At 46.8% G+C, this 15,532-nt stretch overlaps 1 protein-coding gene across 3 annotated transcripts in view; it reads right to left on the bottom strand.

Annotated features, from left to right (window-relative positions):
* The window catches only part of LOC106604185 (putative E3 ubiquitin-protein ligase MID2), a 287,557-nt gene that overhangs the window by 129,559 nt on the left and 142,466 nt on the right, over window positions 1-15,532 (bottom strand). The gene's annotated exons all lie outside the window — the stretch shown is intronic.

The following is a 15,532-nucleotide window of genomic DNA, read 5'->3' as shown; positions in this document are numbered from 1 at the left end:
TAATGTCCAAAAGAGGAAGTCACGTCACAGGCTCTCGTTCCATTTCCCCTGACAACAGAGCATCCACAGGCTCTCTTTCCATTTCCCCTGACAACAGAGCATCCCCAGGCTCTCTTTCCATTTCCCCTGACAACAGAGCATCCACAGGCTCTCGTTCCATTTCCCCTGACAACAGAGCATCCACAGGCTCTCGTTCCATTTCCCCTGACAACAGAGCATCCACAGGCTCTCTTTCCATTTCCCCTGACAACAGAGCATCCACAGGCTCTCTTTCCATTTCCTCTGACAACAGAGCATCCACAGGCTCTCGTTCCATTTCCCCAGACAACAGAGCATCCACAGGCTCTCGTTCCATTTCCCCTGACAACAGAGCATCCACAGGCTCTCGTTCCATTTCCCCTGACAACAGAGCATCCACAGGCTCTCTTTCCATTTCCCCTGACAACAGAGCATCCACAGGCTCTCGTTCCATTTCCCCTGACAACAGAGCATCCACAGGCTCTCGTTCCATTTCCCCTGGCAACAGAGCATCCACAGGCTCTCGTTCCATTTCCCCTGACAACAGAGCATCCACAGGCTCTCTTTCCATTTCCCCTGACAACAGAGCATCCACAGGCTCTCGTTCCATTTCCCCTGACAACAGAGCATCCACAGGCTCTCTTTCCACATACCCTGAAAACCAGAACATCTGGTAGTTGGGGACTCGACAGAGGCTACCCTGATGCTATTGGATGGTGTCCTTGATAATAAAACCCTATTGGTCAGGTGTCCCTGATGATAAAACCCTATTGGTCAAGTGCCCCTGATGATAAAACCCTATAGGTCAAGTGCCCCCTGATGATAAAACCCTATTGGTCAGGTGTCCCTGATGATGAAACCCTATTGGTCAGGTGTCCCTGATGATAAAACCCTATTGGTCAGGTGTCCGTGATGATAAAACCCTATTGGTCAGGTGTCCCTGATAAAACCCTATTGGTCAGGTGTCCCTGATAAAACCCTATTGGTCAGGTGTCCCTGATGATGCATGCAGGCTATTGATCCAGGAAGTAACCACTGCTTCCAGGGCTCTCTGACTTACAAGAACATGGTGGGTGTGGAGACTAAAACAGGAACCCCAACCCACTCACTCTCTCTCCCCTAACACCAGTCAGTTACATCAGTACGACGTAATGCAAAGTGCTCCTCAATAGAAGTGTCTTTGAGGAAACATGACATAGCGTTCCTCATTAGAAGTGTCTTTGTGGAAACATGACATAGTGTTCCTCATTAGAAGTGTCTTTGTGGAAACATGACAGTGTTCCTCATTAGAAGTGTCTTTGTGGAAACATGACATAGTGCTCCTCAATAGAAGTGTCTTTGTGGAAACATGACATAGTGCTCCTCATTAGAAGTGTCTTTGTGGAAACATGACATAGTGCTCCTCAATAGAAGTGTCTTTGTGGAAACATGACATAGTGTTCCTCAATAGAAGTGTCTTTGTGGAAACATGACAGTGTTCCTCAATAGAAGCGTCTTTGTGGAAACATGACAGTGTTCCTCATTAGAAGTGTCTTTGTGGAAACATGACATAGTGCTCCTCAATAGAAGTGTCTTTGTGGAAACATGACATAGTGCTCCTCATTAGAAGTGTTTTTGTGGAAACATGACATAGTGCTCCTCAATAGAAGTGTCTTTGTGGAAACATGACAGTGTTCCTCATTAGAAGTGTCTTTGTGGAAACATGACATAGTGTTCCTCAATAGAAGTGTCTTTGTGGAAACATGACATAGTGTTCCTCAATAGAAGTGTCTTTGTGGAAACATGACAGTGCTCCTCATTAGAAGTGTCTTTGTGGAAACATGACATAGTGTTCCTCATTAGAAGTGTCTTTGTGGAAACATGACACAGCCTTGTTTTGTGACTGAGCACAATAGTATTTCCCTCTTCGCCATTGAAGTTGATCAAAGACTATGACTGCATGGTTTTTATATTCCAGGAATAAGAGTCCACTCTCAAAAACAGACGATTTGACACAGTTACATTTTTTAAAAAGCACATTTCTCTTCGACCATCAACTAAGGAGCATAAGAATGCCTTCACAATTTTTAAAACATTCAAACCCTCCAGATCTCAGCATTATAGAGATGTACTGAGAGATTGAAGCATATATCCATAGTGACAAGCAATATCAATATTGTGTAAAGGAAAGAAACACATAATGCATGAAGCCGGAGGAATTAATTCCTTTTTGGTTTTCCATTTTCCATTTTACTCCCAGAAACTTCAGTGTTGAGAGAAATGTGTGCATTCAACTGAACTAATGGCTTACCTTTATACCAGATGTCCTATAAAAATGCACATTTTGTGCAGATCCTATGAAAAAACGATCTACACAGTGCAGTGCATAAACGTCAGTTAGATTGTCTGTGCCGAGGATCTTTTCAGTGGGAACCCGCATTCCCTGTGGACTCATTCAGCCTGTACGGCAGTCAAGGAAACAATCTACGGTTGGCTACGTCCCAAATTGAACTCTATTCCCTATTTAGTGCAGTATATAGGGAATTGAGTGCCATTTGGGACAACGCCGATGCCTCTTCATTTTGTAGGAAGCTAGTGATGAGGTAGTGATTTCTAAAGCTGGATATATAGAAAACTTTCAATGAATCACTTAATATATATTCTATATGAATCACTTAATTCATATTCTACTGTGTTAACAAAATCTGGCAAACAATTAACATTTCCGTTTCTAATACAGTCCTATTATTATCTACTGCAGATTGATGAGAAACTGAGAGACACCGCCTGGTATACCTGCCGTGCTATTATTATCTACTGCAGATTGATGAGAAACTGAGAGACACCGCCTGGTATACCTGCCGTGCTAAGTGGAACCACGGCTGTATCATATTCAATATTATTCCAGTATAGTACGGTCCGTATTTTAAAGACAGAACCATTCTGTCACTCAGTGCTTGGCATTGGGGCTGATGAATGGTACAAACAGGACCAGCTAAGCTCACAAAGAAAGAAGCAGACCTGTCTCTTCTCTCTTTTCTATCTTAACTCCGACATCCCACCTCAAACGCAGCAGGTGAATCCAGTGTGGGAGCTCCCTCTCAGCACCCACATCCAGATACTTGAGCTCCCTCTCAGCTCCCACATTCAGGTGCTTCAGCTCCCTCTCAGCTCCCACATCCAGGTGCTTCAGCTCCCTCTCAGCTTCCACATCCAGGTGCTTCAGCTCCCTCTCAGCTTCCACATCCAGGTGCTTCAGCTCCCTCTCAGCTCCCACATCCAGGTTCTTCAGCTCCCTCTCAGCTTCCACATCCAGGTGCTTCAGCTCCCTCTCAGCTTCCACATCCAGGTGCTTCAGCTCCCTCTCAGCTCCCACATCCAGGTGCTTCAGCTCCCTCTCAGCTCCCACATCCAGGTGCTTCAGATCCCTCTCAGCTCCCACATCCAGGTGCTTCAGCTCCCTCTCAGCTCCCACATCCAGGTGCTTCAGCTCCCTCTCAGCTTCCACATCCAGATACTTGAGCTCCCTCTCAGCTCCCACATCCAGGTGCATCAGCTCCCACATCCAGGTGCATCAGCTCCCACATACAGGTGCAGCTAAATAAAATATCCTCAATATACCTGACTTCACCATTTGGGACACAGACCTGAACTACTGCCTAGCTACCCCAACATGTATCCTAGCTCTGACTCGATCAACACCGCAGGTAACATTCTGTAGTGTCATGTCGAGATTGAACATGCCATGAGTTTGACCACCTTTTGTGTGCACTGATGTAGCTAAAGTATCTAAAGTACATTAAGCTAATGAACAGCACCCATGACTGACTTAACGTCACTTAACCGTGGCGCTCATTCATTCGGGTCAATGTCCACACACCTCCCAATCATAACACGTCTGGTAAGGACCACGTCTGCAGTAAGAGGAGACATATGAATAAATGAACAGCTGTTTGTCAAGTGTTCTCACAAGGTTCCCATTTAAGAGGCGAGGAGTGTGAAGAGAGAAGGGGGGAGAGACAGTGGGAGGAGGAAGAGGGAGAGAGAGAATTAAAGAGAGGGAGATGGAGAAAGAGGAAGGATGGAAGGACGGAAGAGGATGTGTGTGTGTGACAGAGAGATATCAAGAAACCCAGAGACAGAAAGGGAGAGAGAGTATAGAGGAGAGAGAGATAATCAAGAAACACAGACAGAAAGGGAGAGAGAGTATACAGAGAGAGAGATAATCAAGAAACACAGACAGAAAGGGAGAGAGAGTATACAGAGAGAGAGATAATCAAGAAACACAGACAGAAAGGGAGAGAGAGTATACAGATATATATAGAGAGATAATCAAGAAACAGACAGAAAGAGAGAGAGAGTATAGAGGAGAGAGATAATCAAGAAACCCAGAGACAGAAAGGGAGAGAGAGTATACAGAGAGAGAGATAATCAAGAAACCCAGAGACAGAAAGGGAGAGAGAGTATACAGATATATATAGAGAGATAAGAAAGAAACACAGACAGAAAGGGAGAGAGAGTATAGAGGAGAGAGATAATCAAGAAACACAGACAGAAAGGGAGAGAGAGAGAGAACGCTAAAGACAATAGAGGAGGGGTGGGAGAAAGCTTTTCCAATGACCCCAGGCTGTGAGGCGTTTCCTGTTCTGTATCGCACGGCACTGCAGCTCTACAAAGTCAGGCAGGAGGCTCTATTTATAACTGCCTGTAATGTTTGGCATTTCCTCAGAGGGGTGAACCATTGTTTTTCCAGACTGTGTCCCAAATGGTACCATATTCCCTACATAGTACACTACTTTTGGGCCCTGGTCAAGTCGTGGACTATAAAGGGAAAATGGTGCCATTTGGGACACAACCCTTGGCAGCCTGCAATTGTCTCAGAAGATTATGTACATTGAACATCACTTTTTTTCCCATTTGGTAAATTCCAGTTCTCTTTCAAGTATTCGTTTCGGTATTTCACTGATGGTATACGCCTCCGGTGTATTTGTCAGAAGCCTTTATTACACTACGCCAGCCATGATTGGCTAGACGTCGAGATGTGTGCGTCGGGGAAGGGCGTCCCTCCTACCCTATAAAATATCCGACGCGAGTCATTCAAACACCTCTTCTCGCTTTTCATCAGAAAGCTTACTTTGGTACGAATTGGCTAAACTATCCACAGACGTGAGCGGATAACTCGCTCGCCGGGCGCTATTCCCTGGAATGTTTGATGATGGAAATGTTCCTTTTCCTTCACCATAGTAAGAGGGAAATTCTTCGAGGGAGAAACGGGTACAGCTGTAACAGGGTTAACTCGTTCACGACCAAGTTAGCTGTATCCAAACAGTGACTAGTCGTTAACAAGCTAGCCACCACACTAGATAGCTTGGTGTAGCTAGTAAACTTTTATTGTCGAAGTAAAACCACAAAAGCTATCTTTTCTAATGTATTTTCGGAAACGGTATCTGGCCAAGTGCCACCTTCGGAGATAACCCACTAATCGCTAACTATCAGACTAGCCTATCACGCTAGTTTATTTTTTTGACAGCGAAAAACATAGCATCCCAGCTATGGCGACAAAATCATCTCCCAACCTGAACGAGGAGAAGCTCCCGGCACAAATCTGCTCCTGTGGAAAGAAGATATCGGCCAAGGACGCCCACTCAGTGTGCTCCGCTTGCCTCGGACTGCAACATGCCCAGGAAGCGTTAGCCTCCCCTGGTTCCTGTCCACACTGTGCCCTCCTCACTGTGAAGAGCCTCTGCCGCAGGCTAGCACACCAAGCTAGCCTGAGTCAACAGAACCTTAACATGGGGGCTGGCGTCCCCGATAGCTCATCAGCGGCCATGGATATTCCCCACGGGGAATCCTGGAGCGACCGCTAGCACTAGCTGGGGCGACCAGCTCAACGCCATTGCCCCCGCTGTTGGAGGACTCCAGCAACGACCTCGCGACCTCCCTGCCGGGCTTCCTGATTGGAGACGACAATGACTCCATAGGATTTTCCGACAGCCTCCTTTCGGAATCATCTGACAGAGACTCCTTCATCCCCTCAGGCCAGGCCACCAAGCCTCCTGCCGGGGAATCCGAAAGATGTCTTAGAACACAGTCAGCTGCTCTTGGAACACCTGACACGTCCAGGTTTCAGAATAAAAACATTAAAGAGCGTTCTGATTCCGACACAGATCTCTTTCCAAGGTTTAACCCTAGATTCGGTATCCTTCAAAGCTCTCCTTTCAGTGGAATGTATAAGAACATTCCAGAATTGCCTAGCACTGTTTCGCAGAAGGAACCTGGTCTCTTTCAAAACATCCCTGAGGCTGCTAGGTGTGATGGCATTGGCTTTAGCAGTCATCCAATTAGGCCACTTGAATATGAGATGGTTTCAACGCTGGGTCTTTTCTCTAGGTCTGAACCAAATTACATCACAAACATCACTGTGTACAGATCTCCGTAGATTGCACGGCAGCGCTGCACTCCTGGAGACACCCGACGTTTCTGTCACAGAGTTCCCAGATGGGCACTGTTTTATCCAGAAAAGTAGTCACGACGGACTTGTATCTCTCGGGTTGGCGTACGACCCATGAGGGCAGAACGGTCAACGGGCTGTGGAGACCCTATCTCCGATCTACTCACATAAACAGCCCTGGAAGTCGTTTCTCCCATTTCTGGAGGATCATCATGTTCTAGTCAGAACAGACAATACCACCGTTGACAAGAGGGACTGCGATCCCCTCACTTACACACTCTGGCATACAGACTGATGTGGAGCGGTGTGCATCTCCAGTCACTGAGAGCTACTCATGTATCGGGAGTACTGAATCTGGGGGCAGATTTACTCTCCACAGAGGGAACTGTCTATATGGGGAGTGGAAGCTCCACACAGATGTAGCCAGTCAGGTTTGGACGCACTTCGGCATTCCATCAGTGGATCTTTATGCATCAATGGAGAATACACAGCATCCACTGTTCTTTTGCCTGAGGGATCGGGATGCACTGATAGGAGTGGACACGTTGGCAGACAAGTGGCCACGGGTCCTCCTGTATGCATTCCCCCCGACTGGCCCTGATTTCCCCCACTCTAGCCAGGGTTCAGGAGAAGGGGCTATCGCTCATACGAATAGCGCCACATTGGCAGAGAAACATTGGCTAGTGGAGATCACTCAACTACTATGCAGTCAACCGTGGCCCCTCCCTCTGGAGTCTGGACCTACTGTGCCAGGCGCACAGGGAGAATTTCCATCCTCACCCAGAACGGTTGGCATTCTGGGCCTGGCCCGTGAATGGTTCAACTTGAACACTGCCGTGTTTACCCAAAATGTCATTTAGACTATTCAGAGTGCTAGAGCCTCATCCACCAGGTGCCTTTATGATTGTAAACGGTGCCTGTTTGAGGCACGGTGCACTAAATCACAGACAGTGCCATTCCAGTGCTCTGTCCCGGTAATCCTGTTGTTTCTACAGGCATTATTAGACAAAGGAAATGATTTTTCTACTATTAAGGTATATCTGGCAGCTATTTCGGCTTGTCATGTGGGTTTTGGGAGGAAGATAGTGGGGCAACACCCCCTTGACGCCCGTTTTATGAAAGGTGCAAGTAGTTTGCGTCCGATGTCCAAACAGCTGGCCCCGGCATGGGACTTGTTTTGGATGCTCTAAGCCAACAGCCCTTTGAGCCCCTGGATCAGGTGGAGCTGAAGATGCTTTCATTTAAGCACTATTACTAGCATTTGCCTCCACCAAGCGTGTAAGTGACAGTCACACACTCTCAGTGCACTCGTCATGTGCACAATTTACACCGGGTAATGATAGGATATCATTGCGGCCTTTATCCCTAAGATTATTAACCCATCTTTGATGCGTCTTCCCCTTGAGCTGGAAGCTTTTTATCCCCCCACCGTTTTCCTCTCTGGAACATTAACAGTTGTTGTTCCCTGTACACGCGCTGCACATCTATAATAGACAGGACGAAGGGGTTTAGAAAACGTGATCAGCTGTTTCTTCAAATCCATCACTAAACAGCGCCTCTCCCACTGGATAATGGGGGCTATCGCTTTCGCCTACACAAGTAAGGGTCTTCCGTCTCCTGCTGGCCTACACAGTAAGGGTTCTGTCTCCTGCTGGTGTACACAGTAAGGGTCTTCAGTCTCCTGCTGGCCTACACAGTAAGGGTTCTGTCTCCTGCTGGTGTACACAGTAAGGGTCTTCAGTCTCCTGCTGGCATACACAGTAAGGGTCTTCCGTCTCCTGCTGGTGTACACAGTAAGGGTCTTCCGTCTCCTGCTGGCATACACAGTAAGGGTCTTCCATCTCCTGCTGGTCTACACAGTAAGGGTCTTCCGTCTCCTGCTGGCCTACACAGTAAGGGTCTTCCGTCTCCTGCTGGCATACACAGTAAGGGTCTTCAGTCTCCTGCTGGCCTATACAGTAAGGGTCTTCCGTCTCCTGCTGGCCTACACAGTAAGGGTCTTCCGTCTCCTGCTGGCCTACACAGTAAGGGTCTTCCATCTCCTGCTGGTGTACACAGTAAGGGTCTTCAGTCTCCTGCTGGCCTACAGAGTAAGGGTTCTGTCTCCTGCTGGTGTACACAGTAAGGGTCTTCAGTCTCCTGCTGGCATACACAGTAAGGGTCTTCCGTCTCCTGCTGGCATACACAGTAAGGGTCTTCCATCTCCTGCTGGTGTACACAGTAAGGGTCTTCCGTCTCCTGCTGGCCTATACAGTAAGGGTCTTCAGTCTCCTGCTGGTCTACACAGTAAGGGTCTTCAGTCTCCTGCTGGCCTACACAGTAAGGGTCTTCCGTCTCCTGCTGGTCTACACAGTAAGGGTCTTCCGTCTCCTGCTGGCCTACACAGTAAGGGTCTTCCATCTCCTGCTGGTGTACACAGTAAGGGTCTTCAGTCTCCTGCTGGCCTACACAGTAAGGGTTCTGTCTCCTGCTGGTCTACACAGTAAGGGTCTTCAGTCTCCTGCTGGCATACACAGTAAGGGTCTTCCGTCTCCTGCTGGCATACACAGTAAGGGTCTTCCATCTCCTGCTGGTGTACACAGTAAGGGTCTTCCGTCTCCTGCTGGCCTATACAGTAAGGGTCTTCAGTCTCCTGCTGGTCTACACAGTAAGGGTCTTCAGTCTCCTGCTGGCCTACACAGTAAGGGTCTTCAGTCTCCTGCTGGCCTACACAGTAAGGGTCTTCCGTCTCCTGCTGGTGTACACAGTAAGGGTCTTCCGTCTCCTGCTGGTCTACACAGTAAGGGTCTTCAGTCTCCTACTGGCCTACACAGTAAGGGTTCTGTCTCCTGCTGGTCTACACAGTAAGGGTATTCAGTCTCCTGCTGGTCTACACAGTAAGGGTCTTCCGTCTCCTGCTGGTGTACACAGTAAGGGTCTTCCGTCTCCTGCTGGTGTACGGGCCCATTCCACTAGAGTAGGTATTCCCAAACTGGGGTAAACATTTGGGTGAGTTTTTTTCCCTTAAACCATCTAGTGTTCAGCGAAAATAACAGCACAATGTCAAATACAGGTAGCCCTAGTCAAATAATTAACATCCAATCACATTAACCGTTACTCTCTCGTGGGAAACCTTCACTCTTGCGCAGACATTTAGAAATGAAACATGACAATTTGAAAAATAAGCCACGGGAGTTTTTTGAATGAGAATAAAGACGACTTTTGATTAGTAAGACATGTATAAAAGCAACAGATACCATTAATAAGAAGGGGCTAGAAGCGTCTAATATGGTGAGCTACCGAGTGGCTAGGACAGGCAAGCCCCATACTATTGTGGAGGACTTAATTCTTCCTGCTGCCGCGGATATGGCTGGGACAATGCTGGGGGAAAAGGCCCAAAAAACTATACAGACAATGCCTTCATCAAACAACACGGTTTCATGACACACCAGTGACATGGCAGGAGATGTTTTGAAACAATTACTGCTTCACAGACAAGCCAGTGAATTCTATGCGTTACAGCTGGATGAGTCAACAGACATGGCTGGCCTGGCACAGCTCCTGGTATATGTCTGTTACGTTTATGGGGGGTCAATTAAGGAAGACATCCTCTTCTGCAAACCACTGGAAACCAGGACAACAGGAGAGAATATTTTTAAGGTACTGGACAGCTTTGTGACATTAAATTGACTTTGGTGGTCAAGATGTGTTGGTATCTGAAACTGATGGCGCTAAAGCCATGACAGGAAGACAGGGTGGAGTGGTAACGTATGTGCAAGCAGTTGCTCCCGACACCACTTGGGTCACTGCAGCATCCACCGAGAGGCTCTTGCTACCAAAGGAATGCCTGACAGCTTGAAAGACGTTTTGGACACTACAGTGAAAATGTTTTTTTTTTTTAATTGAGAGATGAGCTTAAAGTTTTCTTTACTGACCATAATTTTCACTTGTCTGACCGCTTACATGATGACGAGTTTCTCACACGACTGGCCTATCTGGATTATGTTTTTTCTCACCTGAATGATCTGAATCTAGGATTACAGGGACTCTCCTCAACTATATTCAATGTGCGGGACAAAATTGAGGCTATGATTAAGAAGTTGGAGCTCTTCTCTGTCTGCATTGACAAGGACAACACACAGGTCTTTCCATCATTGTAGGATTTCCTGTGTGCAACTGAACTCAAGCTTACGGACAATTTCATATGTGATATAGCGAAGCACCTGAGTGAGTTGGGTGAGCAATTACGCAGGTACTTTCCAGAAACGGACGACACAAACAACTGGATTCGTTATCCCTTTCATGCCCTGCCTCCAGTCCACTTACCGATATCTGAACAAGAGAGCCTCATAGAAATTGCAACAAGCGGTTCTATAAAATTTGGATTTAATTTTGGATTTCTGGATAGGGCTGTGCTCAGAGTTTCTTGCCTTGGCAAATCTCGCTGTTAAGACACTGATGCCCTTTGCAACCACGTACCTATGTGAGAGTGGATTCTCAGCCCTCACTAGCATGAAAACTAAATACAGGCACATACTGTGTATGGAAAATGGTTTAAGACTGAGACTCTCTCCAATACAACCCAACATTGCAGAGTTATGAGCATCCTTTCAAGCACACCCTTCTCATTAACCTGTGGTGAGTTATTTGATCATCAAAAATTGTGAATAAAGTATTATATGTAAGATGGCTAAATAAAGAGCAAAATGATTGATTATTATTATATAATTATTTGTGCCCTGGTCCTATAAAAGCTCTTTGTCACTTCCCACGAGCCGGGTTGTGACAAAAACTCACACTTATTCTTATGTTTAATAAATGTATCGTATAGTGTGTGTGTGTGGCAGGCTGACAATGATGACAAAAAACAACATTTGAGAGTATGCTAACCATGGTGCTAGAGGGGGTACGCAGCTGGAGGTTGAATGTTGGAAGGGGTACCGGACTATAAAAAGTTTGAGAACCACTGCACTAGACGAATGGCTATGTCCCCTGGCTTTATTTTAAGGGCATATCTATCTACGATATTTGTTCAGCAGAGAGTTGGGTTTCGCTTCACACATATGTGAAGTTTTATAGGCTCAATGTCACTGCAACGACCCTGGCGCATACTGTTTTTACGTGTAGGATCTTTTAAAGGGTAGGAAGGACAACCTACCCCGACACACACGTCTCGACGTCCAGCCAATCACGGCTGGCGTAGTGTAATAAAGGCTTCTGACGAATACGCTGGGGTCGTATCCCATCAGTGAATTACCTCACTTATACCTTAGAGAAACGGGGTTTACAGTCGTAACCTATTTATCGTCACATTAAACAATGTCAGTTTCTTCAGAGGTGCTAATGTTACTGTGGTTGTCAGCTAAAGGACAGGAGTCAATAGGATTTTAAAACCTCTATGAATGATACACTATGGGAAACATTATGCTTGTATGCGATGAACTGTTAAACCCTGCCAAGTACATCTATGGATGGACCGAAACCTTTATAATGGATATCACTTCTATTGGGACGGCAATTAAACCTTGAGTGATATTTTTGTTTGATGACAGAGAGCTTAGAGAAAACTGCACTTTCCCCGGACTCTCCTCACTCACAGTGACAACAGACCTGACTCTACTCTACTCACAATGACAACAGACCTGACTCTACTCTACTCACAATGACAACAGACCTGACTCTACTCTACTCACAATGACAACAGACCTGACTCTACTCTACTCACAATGACAACAGACCTGACTCTACTCTACTCACAATGACAACAGACCTGACTCTACTCACAATGACAACAGACCTGACTCTACTCTTCTCACAATGACAACAGACCTGACTCTACTCTACTCACAATGACAACAGACCTGACTCTACTCTACTAACAATGACAACAGACCTGACTCTACTCACAATGACAACAGACCTGACTCTACTCACAATGACAACAGACCTGACTCTACTCACAATGACAACATACCTGACTCTACTCTACTCACAATGACAACATACCTGACTCTACTCTACTCACAATGACAACAGACCTGACTCTACTCTACTCACAATGACAACAGACCTGACTCTACTCTACTCACAATGACAACAGACCTAACTCTACTCTACTCACAATGATAACAGACCTGACTCTACTCACAATGATAACAGACCTGACTCTACTCACAATGACAACAGACCTGACTCTACTCTACTCACAATGACAACAGACATCAATTAACAACTTGTTAAATAATACCCATCAAGCAGTGGTACTTTTAGAAATAACAAATTCTCCCCAGACCACCTAAGGGAATACCTTAAAGGCAGTGGTGGAAAAAGTACCCCATTTTCATTCTTGAGTAAAAGTAAAGTTAGGTTAATAGGAAAAAGTGAAAGTCACCCAGTAAAATACTACATGAGTAAAAGTCTAAAAGTATTTTGTTTTAAATATACTAAAGTATCAAAAGAAAAAGTATAAATAATTTATAATTCCTCATATTAAGCAAACAAGACAGCACGATAAAAAAAAATACAAAAATAATGTATGGACATCCAGGGGCACACTCCCAACACTCAGACATCATTTACAAATGAAGCATTTTTTGTTTAGTGAGTCCGCCAGATCAGATGCAGTAGGGATGACCACAGATTTTCTCTTGATAAGTGTGTGAATTGGACCAGTATCCTGTCCTGCTAAGCATTAAAAATGTAACGAGTACTTTTGGCTGTCAGGGGAAATGTATGGAGTAAAAAGTACATTATTTCCTTTGGGAATGTAGTGAAGTAAAAGTAGCCCAAAATATAAATAGTAAAGTAAAGTACAGATAGCCCAAAAAACGACTTTAGTACTTTAAAATATGCTTACACCACTGCTTAAAAGGTTAACAATTCCTTTCTTTATGAATACAGAACACTTCTGCTTTGAGAATATACTGAAAACACTGAATCAAAGTAAAAAATTTTCTGGAGGCATGCTCACTGAGATAGCTACAGTAGTAGAAACAGTAGTAGCTACAGTAGCTAACTGCAGTGTGAATGGCATAAAAATAACTATCATGGTGAATTGAGATGATTTTAACTGAACTTAAGAGTAAGCAATGCGTGACAACCCAAAGATTTTTTTTATTTTTATAAATGTTACAAACAAAAGTCACTCTTGATAACAACGGTGATATTTTCCAATACTTTTGTGTATCCACATGTACGTAGTGCTGCCTAGCCATTCATTTAGATGTTATGGAGTGAAACTAAAAACTGACTGAGACATATTAATATGAATCCATAGCAGCCTGAGGCCCTGCATTTATAAATCACCCAGAACAGAGCTGTTCTACTATCTTCTACCTGACAGCTGGTAAGAAGAACTCCTTTAAGGCACTAGGTGTTACTCTGTAGGCTGAAACCTCCATGACGATGATATGGGTGAAAGAGAGCAAGAGAGAGAGAGAGAGAGAGCTGTCTATTTCTGAGTCATGGACTGAACCAAGCTAGCTCTACCCTCTCTCCTTCTTCATTCCCTCTCTTCCTCCCTGCATCGCTCCATCCTTCCATCCCTCTCTTCTTCGCTGCATCGCTCCATCCTTCCAGCCTCCTCCCTGCATCGCTCCATCCTTCCATCCCTCTCTTCCTCGCTCCATCCTTCCATCCCTCTCTTCCTCCCTACATCGCTCCATCCCTCTCTTCCTCCCTGCATCGCTCCATCCTTCCAGCCTCCTACCTGCTCTCACTCACCCCGGAACTGAGCTTTGCCACACACACACACACACACACACACACACACACACACACACACACACACACACACACACACACACACACACACACACACACTGAGTTCAGCTGTTGGCAGCTGAGATTTTCATACACATCTGTGTTCTGTTTATAACTGTGTATCAAGAGCCTCTGAGCGTCGCCCATATTCTCAGTGTGTGTGTGTAATCTATGTTTTACAAGAGTGAGTGTATGCAGTGCAGGCCAGAGCACACAGTGCAGGCCAGAGCAGAGCACACAGTGCAGGCCAGACCAGAGCACACAGCGCAGGCCAGAGCACACAGTGCAGACGAGAGCACACAGCGCAGGCCAGAGCACACAGCGCAGGCCAGACCAGAGCACACAGTGCAGGCTAGAGCACACAGTGCAGGCCAGACCAGAGCACACAGTGCAGGCCAGACCAGAGCACACAGCGCACACAGTGCAGGCCAGAGCACACAGCGCAGGCCAGAGCACACAGTGCAGGCCAGAGCACACAGTGCAGACCAGAGCACACAGCGCAGGCCAGAGCACACAGCGCAGACCAGAGCACACAGCGCAGACCAGACCAGAGCACACAGCGCAGGCCAGACCAGAGCACACAGCACAGGCCAGACCAGAGCACACAGCGCAGGCCAGGCCAGAGCACACAGCGCAGGCCAGACCAGAGCACACAGTGCAGGCCAGACCAGAGCACACAGTGCAGACGAGAGCACACAGCGCAGACGAGAGCACACAGCGCAGGCCAGAGCACACAGCGCAGGCCAGAGCACACAGTGCAGGCCAGAGCACACAGTGCCGGCCAGAGCACACAGTGCAGGCCATACCAGAGCACACAGTGTAGGCCAGACCAGAGCACACAGTGCAGGCCAGACCAGAGCACACAGTGCAGGCCAGAGCACACAGTGCTGGCCAGACCAGAGCACACAGTGCAGGCCAGACCAGAGCACACAGTGCAGACCAGAGCACACAGTGCAGACCAGAGCACACAGCAAGCCTCTGTTGTGTATTCCATGTAGTCACATTTTATATGTTTCTGTCTCTGAGCCACAAGTTGTGTTCTCTCTCTCCCCCCCCCCTCTCTCCCCCTCCCTTTCCCTCTGTCCCCCTCACTTTCTCTCCCTCCTCCCCCACCCTCTCTTTCCCTCTGTCCCCCTCACTTTCTCTCCCTCCTCCCCCATCCTCTCTCTCCCCCATCTTTCCATCCCTCCCTCCCTCGTTCCTTTCCTCCCTCCAGCCCAGCGGTATACTGTACCCAGGGGGCAGGCCTCTGGGGCTGGCTGAAGCGGTATGACGGCCCCCCCAGCCCCTGTTTCCAAGTGAGATCATGGGAAACACATGTTGTAGTGTTGATCCTGCTGGAAA

This window comes from Salmo salar, chromosome 05 (assembly GCF_965601325.2).
Source record: "Salmo salar chromosome 05, fSalSal1, whole genome shotgun sequence".
Classification (NCBI taxonomy): Eukaryota; Metazoa; Chordata; class Actinopteri; order Salmoniformes; family Salmonidae; genus Salmo; species Salmo salar.
The sequence above is the reverse complement of the archived record's forward strand: the minus strand, read 5'-3'. Positions and strand labels throughout refer to the sequence as shown.